Consider the following 9365-nt stretch of genomic DNA (forward strand, 5'->3'; position numbering starts at 1 on the left):
ATAAGCGCCACCTGCTGTCAGAGAGTGAATTTGCATTCTCATTCAGCATGTCTGTTTTTGTTTCATGCAGGTTTTATCTTTGTATCTTTGTTTGTATCGTGATTAAAATGCCGTGGTTGGTTCTAATTTCAAATGGCTTTTTTTAATTAAATGTTTAGTTGTTGTAGTAGTAGCAACTGCCCGTTTTTTGCAAAAACAGTTTCATGGCAAGAAAAAATATTTATGGCCGGTAAATTCTCAAGTCACCAGCCACTGGCAGATGTGAAAGTTAGTTTTAGGCCCTGCTTGCAAGTGTAGAAATTAGGACAAAAGTATTGCAATTTCCCTACAGTAGAGTAAGGTAAAATAATATACCTGAAAAAAAAAAATCATTTATATGTATTTCACAGTGCAATTGTTTTACAATATATGGCGATTACTGTCATAGGAATAATAATATAAAATTATGCACCAGATTTATGAATTTAACTTTAAAATGTACAAAAGTTTCTCCTGGGGGGGCATGCCCCGGACCCCCCTAGAGGAATCGAGGACCACCCACCACAGTCTCACAAAATCCTGTGGGAAACACTGGAGCTAATTGTATTGGGGCTTAGTAAAGTGCTCATAATAATTCAGACAATTCAATTCTGTATGGGGGTGCAAGATTGATTGCTATCATTTTTAGTAAACAGTGGTTGCCTATTAGTCATGTGACTTTTGAGCGAGCTTTAAACATTGCAACAATAAATACACTGTATTGTTGAAGCTGCAGTGGTATTTTTATTAGATTGTAAATTTTTAACATATTGTAACTAGTGCTGTTGTACAGTGGTCCTTTTTTACAAAATGTATGCAGTTCAATTTTTCTTTCTTTCTTTCTTTCTGACTTTTTGCTGGATTTTGAGCCATTGACTTATTGCTGTTTTTAAACCACACAAAACATTGATAAAAATGTGGTAATTCTTTTTGCTTTCACTCACATTAGGTGTTATTATAGTTACATGCTAATTTGTGAATATGCAGACTTGTTTTGATTTAATTAATCTGCTCTGAATAAATGTAGTGCCACAATCATCAAACTTATTAATGAACTCTGCAGGGGTCCAGGATGATGATGATGATGTGAAGAGGATGCTGCAGGGGTCCTCTGTGATGAAGGTGCGTTCTCCACGCTGGAAGAGGAAGCGCATGCTAAAGCTGATGAATGACGGAGTCACTGTCTGGTGTGAATCCAACAAGGCCACCAACAAAGCCAAAAGTCAGCAGTCCTGTGAGTTGTAATACTCAGCAAATAGTATTTATTTGTCAGAAGAATTTCTGCGTAGTGTTCTGAGTGTGAAAATGTTAAAAATAAGAGTTTTATGAAGCAGTAGGTGTGTAGATTATAAGTGATGTTTTGTTTTCTGTGCTCTGGAACTGTAAGAGCCCCTCCCGGTAAATACACCTCCTACTTATGGCTGTCTAAACAGGCTCCAGGTCTACTGGCCGCAGCACTGACAGTCATTACAGGGTCATTCTATTTGTAGTTCAGATGGGGGGTTTCTCTGAGCTTCACTGTACACTCTAATTACAGTCTGTAACTGGGTGGGAAGAGAGCAGCCCTTCACTTTATGGTTTGTTCCATATAGTTCACATTAATTTATTATCATTGCCCTGGCAACTGTGCAAATGCCTTAAATTAGAATTATGCTCTATAATTGCTCCTAGTTAGAAAGATCATGTTTTGTGATGTGGCTGAGACTTGTGCATGAACACCCACTATTTTAAAGAATGTTGGTAACCTGGTAACCAAACCGGTAGCCATTGACTTCCATAGCACCCCCCAACTATTTTATCCCCAGGGTTTAGGAGAAAACAGTTTGAAACATCAGTTTATGTATATTATGAATCATTTAATAAAGCTAAAGTCTGATGTTTGTCTGTTGAAATCCACCTCTTAGACTCATATGAACAGACAATCGTGTATCCCCATTTTACGAAAGTCTTTTCATCCACTTTAAATCAAGGCAAAGGGAGTCACCATTTTAATTCATAAGATACTTACTTTTACTCTCAATAATTCACTGATGCAGAATTATTTTCTTTTTCTTTTAACCATTTATAATAAATCATTTACGATTGTCAATTTATGTGGTCCCAATAAAGGTGACCCTGATTATTTTCATTTACCTTTTTCCACAGATATGTAACTTATCTATTCAACAATACTGTTCGGTGGTGACTTTAATACAGTTTTAGACCTAATTTTAGATTGGTTTAGTAACTTAGTTAATACAAGATATTCGCAGGGTTCCCGTGGGTCCTTAAAAAGTCTTAAATTGAGTTGTATCAAATTGTTAATTATGATTTCAAGAGGTCTTAAATTTAGGGACAGAAAGACCAGAATTACGATATGGCTTAATGTGACGATTAAACTTCAAAAGGCTATGATTTCAATAAATAAACATGATCGCTGCACGTTTCAAAGTCCAGTGCTGCGTTGCTTTGTGTACTGCCCTTACCGGGGAAACAGTTATATATTTGCCATTCCGAAAGCACAACCTGCTGGTAGACAATGAATGTGCATTTGATAAGCCTGTTGTTTTTGTTCAGACCAATGCAAAAATCGATCCATGTTTTTACCCTGCAAACACGCAGAGCTGTAAATGTGAACTGGTGGATCGATAAGAAGATAATGCATTTTAAAAATCTAAACAGTAAAATGCATGTACATGTTATTTAATTAATATAATAATTTATTGACTAATCATTGAAATTAATATAATAATTAATACTTTTGACTCATCCATTTTCTTAAAAATGGTTTAAAGGCTGAAATGTGAAATGTATCATGCTTTGTATAGTCATGTTACAGTTTAATATGCTACAGTTGCTGTAGACATTGCCCTGTCCCGCTTATATGGTTATAATTTTATTTGTGCAGGACTTAAAAAGTCTTAAATTTGAGCTTAAAAATCCTGCAGAAACGTCTCGGTTACGTATGTAACCCTCGTTCCCTGAAGGAGGGAACGGAGACGTCACGTCCCGTCGCCACAGCTCCTGTACCACCGCTGAGCGGCCGGGTCACCGGCTCGGCTCCTCAGCGAAAACCTGAATATGCGCTGCACCTGCTGCCTACTTATACTCACGCTGTGATCAGCAGCAGCTGGATGCAATAATCGCATGCCAATGTGCATTGGCTCGTTTAGTTTACACTCGAAGTAGATTGGTCCCTCTAAGCGAGATCCCAATTTCGTCGGTCCTCCGACGTGACGTCGAGAGTGACCGACTGAAAGGGAACGTCTCGGTTACGTATGTAACCCTCGTTCCCTGAAGGAGGGAACGGAGACGTCACGTCCCGTCGCCACAGCTCCTGTACCACCGCTGAGCGGCCGGGTCACCGGCTCGGCTCCTCAGCGAAAACCTGAATATGCGCTGCACCTGCTGCCTACTTATACTCACGCTGTGATCAGCAGCAGCTGGATGCAATAATCGCATGCCAATGTGCATTGGCTCGTTTAGTTTACACTCGAAGTAGATTGGTCCCTCTAAGCGAGATCCCAATTTCGTCGGTCCTCCGACGTGACGTCGAGAGTGACCGACTGAAAGGGAACGTCTCGGTTACGTATGTAACCCTCGTTCCCTGAAGGAGGGAACGGAGACGTCACGTCCCGTCGCCACAGCTCCTGTACCACCGCTGAGCGGCCGGGTCACCGGCTCGGCTCCTCAGCGAAAACCTGAATATGCGCTGCACCTGCTGCCTACTTATACTCACGCTGTGATCAGCAGCAGCTGGATGCAATAATCGCATGCCAATGTGCATTGGCTCGTTTAGTTTACACTCGAAGTAGATTGGTCCCTCTAAGCGAGATCCCAATTTCGTCGGTCCTCCGACGTGACGTCGAGAGTGACCGACTGAAAGGGAACGTCTCGGTTACGTATGTAACCCTCGTTCCCTGAAGGAGGGAACGGAGACGTCACGTCCCGTCGCCACAGCTCCTGTACCACCGCTGAGCGGCCGGGTCACCGGCTCGGCTCCTCAGCGAAAACCTGAATATGCGCTGCACCTGCTGCCTACTTATACTCACGCTGTGATCAGCAGCAGCTGGATGCAATAATCGCATGCCAATGTGCATTGGCTCGTTTAGTTTACACTCGAAGTAGATTGGTCCCTCTAAGCGAGATCCCAATTTCGTCGGTCCTCCGACGTGACGTCGAGAGTGACCGACTGAAAGGGAACGTCTCGGTTACGTATGTAACCCTCGTTCCCTGAAGGAGGGAACGGAGACGTCACGTCCCGTCGCCACAGCTCCTGTACCACCGCTGAGCGGCCGGGTCACCGGCTCGGCTCCTCAGCGAAAACCTGAATATGCGCTGCACCTGCTGCCTACTTATACTCACGCTGTGATCAGCAGCAGCTGGATGCAATAATCGCATGCCAATGTGCATTGGCTCGTTTAGTTTACACTCGAAGTAGATTGGTCCCTCTAAGCGAGATCCCAATTTCGTCGGTCCTCCGACGTGACGTCGAGAGTGACCGACTGAAAGGGAACGTCTCGGTTACGTATGTAACCCTCGTTCCCTGAAGGAGGGAACGGAGACGTCACGTCCCGTCGCCACAGCTCCTGTACCACCGCTGAGCGGCCGGGTCACCGGCTCGGCTCCTCAGCGAAAACCTGAATATGCGCTGCACCTGCTGCCTACTTATACTCACGCTGTGATCAGCAGCAGCTGGATGCAATAATCGCATGCCAATGTGCATTGGCTCGTTTAGTTTACACTCGAAGTAGATTGGTCCCTCTAAGCGAGATCCCAATTTCGTCGGTCCTCCGACGTGACGTCGAGAGTGACCGACTGAAAGGGAACGTCTCGGTTACGTATGTAACCCTCGTTCCCTGAAGGAGGGAACGGAGACGTCACGTCCCGTCGCCACAGCTCCTGTACCACCGCTGAGCGGCCGGGTCACCGGCTCGGCTCCTCAGCGAAAACCTGAATATGCGCTGCACCTGCTGCCTACTTATACTCACGCTGTGATCAGCAGCAGCTGGATGCAATAATCGCATGCCAATGTGCATTGGCTCGTTTAGTTTACACTCGAAGTAGATTGGTCCCTCTAAGCGAGATCCCAATTTCGTCGGTCCTCCGACGTGACGTCGAGAGTGACCGACTGAAAGGGAACGTCTCGGTTACGTATGTAACCCTCGTTCCCTGAAGGAGGGAACGGAGACGTCACGTCCCGTCGCCACAGCTCCTGTACCACCGCTGAGCGGCCGGGTCACCGGCTCGGCTCCTCAGCGAAAACCTGAATATGCGCTGCACCTGCTGCCTACTTATACTCACGCTGTGATCAGCAGCAGCTGGATGCAATAATCGCATGCCAATGTGCATTGGCTCGTTTAGTTTACACTCGAAGTAGATTGGTCCCTCTAAGCGAGATCCCAATTTCGTCGGTCCTCCGACGTGACGTCGAGAGTGACCGACTGAAAGGGAACGTCTCGGTTACGTATGTAACCCTCGTTCCCTGAAGGAGGGAACGGAGACGTCACGTCCCGTCGCCACAGCTCCTGTACCACCGCTGAGCGGCCGGGTCACCGGCTCGGCTCCTCAGCGAAAACCTGAATATGCGCTGCACCTGCTGCCTACTTATACTCACGCTGTGATCAGCAGCAGCTGGATGCAATAATCGCATGCCAATGTGCATTGGCTCGTTTAGTTTACACTCGAAGTAGATTGGTCCCTCTAAGCGAGATCCCAATTTCGTCGGTCCTCCGACGTGACGTCGAGAGTGACCGACTGAAAGGGAACGTCTCGGTTACGTATGTAACCCTCGTTCCCTGAAGGAGGGAACGGAGACGTCACGTCCCGTCGCCACAGCTCCTGTACCACCGCTGAGCGGCCGGGTCACCGGCTCGGCTCCTCAGCGAAAACCTGAATATGCGCTGCACCTGCTGCCTACTTATACTCACGCTGTGATCAGCAGCAGCTGGATGCAATAATCGCATGCCAATGTGCATTGGCTCGTTTAGTTTACACTCGAAGTAGATTGGTCCCTCTAAGCGAGATCCCAATTTCGTCGGTCCTCCGACGTGACGTCGAGAGTGACCGACTGAAAGGGAACGTCTCGGTTACGTATGTAACCCTCGTTCCCTGAAGGAGGGAACGGAGACGTCACGTCCCGTCGCCACAGCTCCTGTACCACCGCTGAGCGGCCGGGTCACCGGCTCGGCTCCTCAGCGAAAACCTGAATATGCGCTGCACCTGCTGCCTACTTATACTCACGCTGTGATCAGCAGCAGCTGGATGCAATAATCGCATGCCAATGTGCATTGGCTCGTTTAGTTTACACTCGAAGTAGATTGGTCCCTCTAAGCGAGATCCCAATTTCGTCGGTCCTCCGACGTGACGTCGAGAGTGACCGACTGAAAGGGAACGTCTCGGTTACGTATGTAACCCTCGTTCCCTGAAGGAGGGAACGGAGACGTCACGTCCCGTCGCCACAGCTCCTGTACCACCGCTGAGCGGCCGGGTCACCGGCTCGGCTCCTCAGCGAAAACCTGAATATGCGCTGCACCTGCTGCCTACTTATACTCACGCTGTGATCAGCAGCAGCTGGATGCAATAATCGCATGCCAATGTGCATTGGCTCGTTTAGTTTACACTCGAAGTAGATTGGTCCCTCTAAGCGAGATCCCAATTTCGTCGGTCCTCCGACGTGACGTCGAGAGTGACCGACTGAAAGGGAACGTCTCGGTTACGTATGTAACCCTCGTTCCCTGAAGGAGGGAACGGAGACGTCACGTCCCGTCGCCACAGCTCCTGTACCACCGCTGAGCGGCCGGGTCACCGGCTCGGCTCCTCAGCGAAAACCTGAATATGCGCTGCACCTGCTGCCTACTTATACTCACGCTGTGATCAGCAGCAGCTGGATGCAATAATCGCATGCCAATGTGCATTGGCTCGTTTAGTTTACACTCGAAGTAGATTGGTCCCTCTAAGCGAGATCCCAATTTCGTCGGTCCTCCGACGTGACGTCGAGAGTGACCGACTGAAAGGGAACCCTGATTCGTTATCATCAACAATAATAAAGCAATATATGAAAGAACTGGGCTTTGGGGACTGCTGAAGAATTAAGTATGAGACAGCAAGAGAATGCTTTTTTTCTTCTCTACATAAGTCATTTTCATGAAATTATTATTATTATTATTATTATTATTAGTAGTAGTAGTAATTCTAGTATCAAAAATATTGTTAATATTAAAATTCACCCTATAATGATTAGTGAACATGCACTTAAATGGGGACCTATTATGCAAAAATCCCTTTTATAAGGTGTTTGAACAGTTGTGTGGCCGCAGTGTGTGAAACAATCAGCCTATAATGGTAAAAATTCACCCACTCATTTTTTATAATCCCAATAAATCATAAACAGTCTCTCAGAACTGGAAGTGATTCCAGATTCTCGTACACGTCATCATAGGGAGAAATCCCTGCCATTTGTGACGCTCTCTGCCCTATTAGCATAGACACAGTCCTGAGTAAGAAGCAGCAGTCTGCCATTAGTTTTCTTGCTGTAGCTGCTTGTCAGTGCCAAAGAGGCATTAGAAGTTTTGTGTTTTGGGATGCACAAATGAACATAGGAGTGCTGAGGACACTGTGGTTAAGTTTTATTTTCGAAGGAAATGTCCTGGAAAAAAATCGGTAAAGTCCTATATGATTGTGCCAATCATTTTATGCCAGACTGTCTTACAAACGAGGGTCATTTCAAAGCTGAATTTTTGCAAAAGTTGATTCTGGAAGAGGGATCAATACCACCGCTTTGTGTGTGCCTTGAACCTCAGCTCCAGACAAAGTAAGCGTATCATATTTTGTTACCATTGTCGCTGCCTGTTTTCACTGATGCTGCCTTCATGTGCTACCAGAATGATTGTAAATAGGAATGTAGTAGGTCACCTTTAAATCACTAAATTTACAGACTGATTGTCTTAAAGGAGTGGTTGATTGTGATTTAACTTTTTTAACTTTATTTAGTGTGTAATGTTGCTGTTTGAGCATAAACAATATCTGCAAAATTACGACGCTGTAAGTTGCAAACAGAGATATTGTCTTTTAAAATTATGGCAGTTTAATGCCTACAGTTATGGTTCATAGGGACTAAAACGAGCTACTTCCCAGGTTGGTGACATCACAATCCCTGAAATTTACATAAACCCCACCCCTGAGAACATGCAACAAAGGGGGCGAGGACATGTCGCACTGCAAGAAGAGGAAGAGTTGTTGCCATGCTGTCAAAACTAGGGGTGCACAAAAAAAATAGATTCATATATGAACCACGATTCTGTTTTCTAACGATTCTTCAAAATCAGTGTTCTAAGTTTCAAAATCAATGTTCTAAAGCAGCAGTTCTTAATCCTGTTCCTCACGTCCCCATGCTCTGCACACGCTCTGCTCTGCATCTCTCTCTCATCTGATTCAGATAATCGGCTCGTCAGCTCCATCCATAAACTGTGTTCCAATTATACACTTTATGTGTATAGACAGACAGATATTTTTCACATAGCTATGAGAAGCGTTAAACATGGACGAGCACGCAGTTGCCGTAGAGAGAAATACTTGCTGGCAAACACTTCTTACTGCTAAAAAAATGCCACAATACAATCATGTATTCTGCTGTATTAAAGCTTTAATCAGGATAAAACCGTATATTAGAAGCTAACATAAGCAGTAGCATTTACAAATAGTAGGGTATCTAAAATATGAGACGAACAACAATAAAAAAAAAAACATACCATTCTGAAACACCCTGTAAGAGCCGTGCTTGCACAGGTTCTGCGCGATCCTCTTTACTAATATTCTCTGAGTCTCAATCAGGCTCAAACTGATAAGCAATATTGACGACAACATTGTTTACAATACAACACCGGAGCATATGCCACTGAGGTGAGGGGCGTGACGTTTCTGGACTGCACTAGGTGGTTTAGTGAATTACAACACACTAGGGCAGCTAACCAATCTCAGCCCATTGTGTATTTCTGAGGGAGGGGCTTCATAAAACCAGGAAATCATCAGAGCGTTCATAGGAGAAGGAACAGAGAGAATGAAGGTAAATTATGTGAAAAATAATGCGTTTTTTAAAAATGAAGCATTAACACATGTTAGACTGCTGCCCATAAACACAATCTATGGATTGAAAAAAGCAGTCAACCTAGAAAAAAAACAGTCAACCACTGTGTGATAACGATCGGGATGATGACATCATCACCAAAGCACCAGCTTAATATCTGACTGTTTGTGTTGTGGCTGAAGGCTGAAACTGTTTGATTTGAAGTGCATGTCTGCTGTGAGATGTGTTTAAACCGAGCGGCAACCTCCCGCTCTCTCTCGTGAAGCCAACAAGGAAGTGACTT

The 9365-nt window shown here is 45.2% G+C and overlaps 1 long non-coding RNA gene across 1 annotated transcript in view; it reads left to right on the forward strand.

Moving 5' to 3' along the window:
- LOC107733797 (uncharacterized) overlaps positions 1-7211 on the forward strand; it is a 16125-nt gene extending 8914 nt beyond the window's left edge. The window contains exon 3 of the long non-coding RNA XR_001639020.1: positions 7196-7211. This is a non-coding gene — a long non-coding RNA (uncharacterized LOC107733797). The remainder of the gene's footprint in view (positions 1-7195) is intronic.
- Positions 7212-9365: the final 2154 nt, after the last annotated feature.

This window comes from Sinocyclocheilus rhinocerous, unplaced genomic scaffold, assembly GCF_001515625.1.
Source record: "Sinocyclocheilus rhinocerous isolate Xijiao unplaced genomic scaffold, SAMN03320098_v1.1 scaffold4658, whole genome shotgun sequence".
NCBI lineage: Eukaryota > Metazoa > Chordata > Actinopteri > Cypriniformes > Cyprinidae > Sinocyclocheilus > Sinocyclocheilus rhinocerous.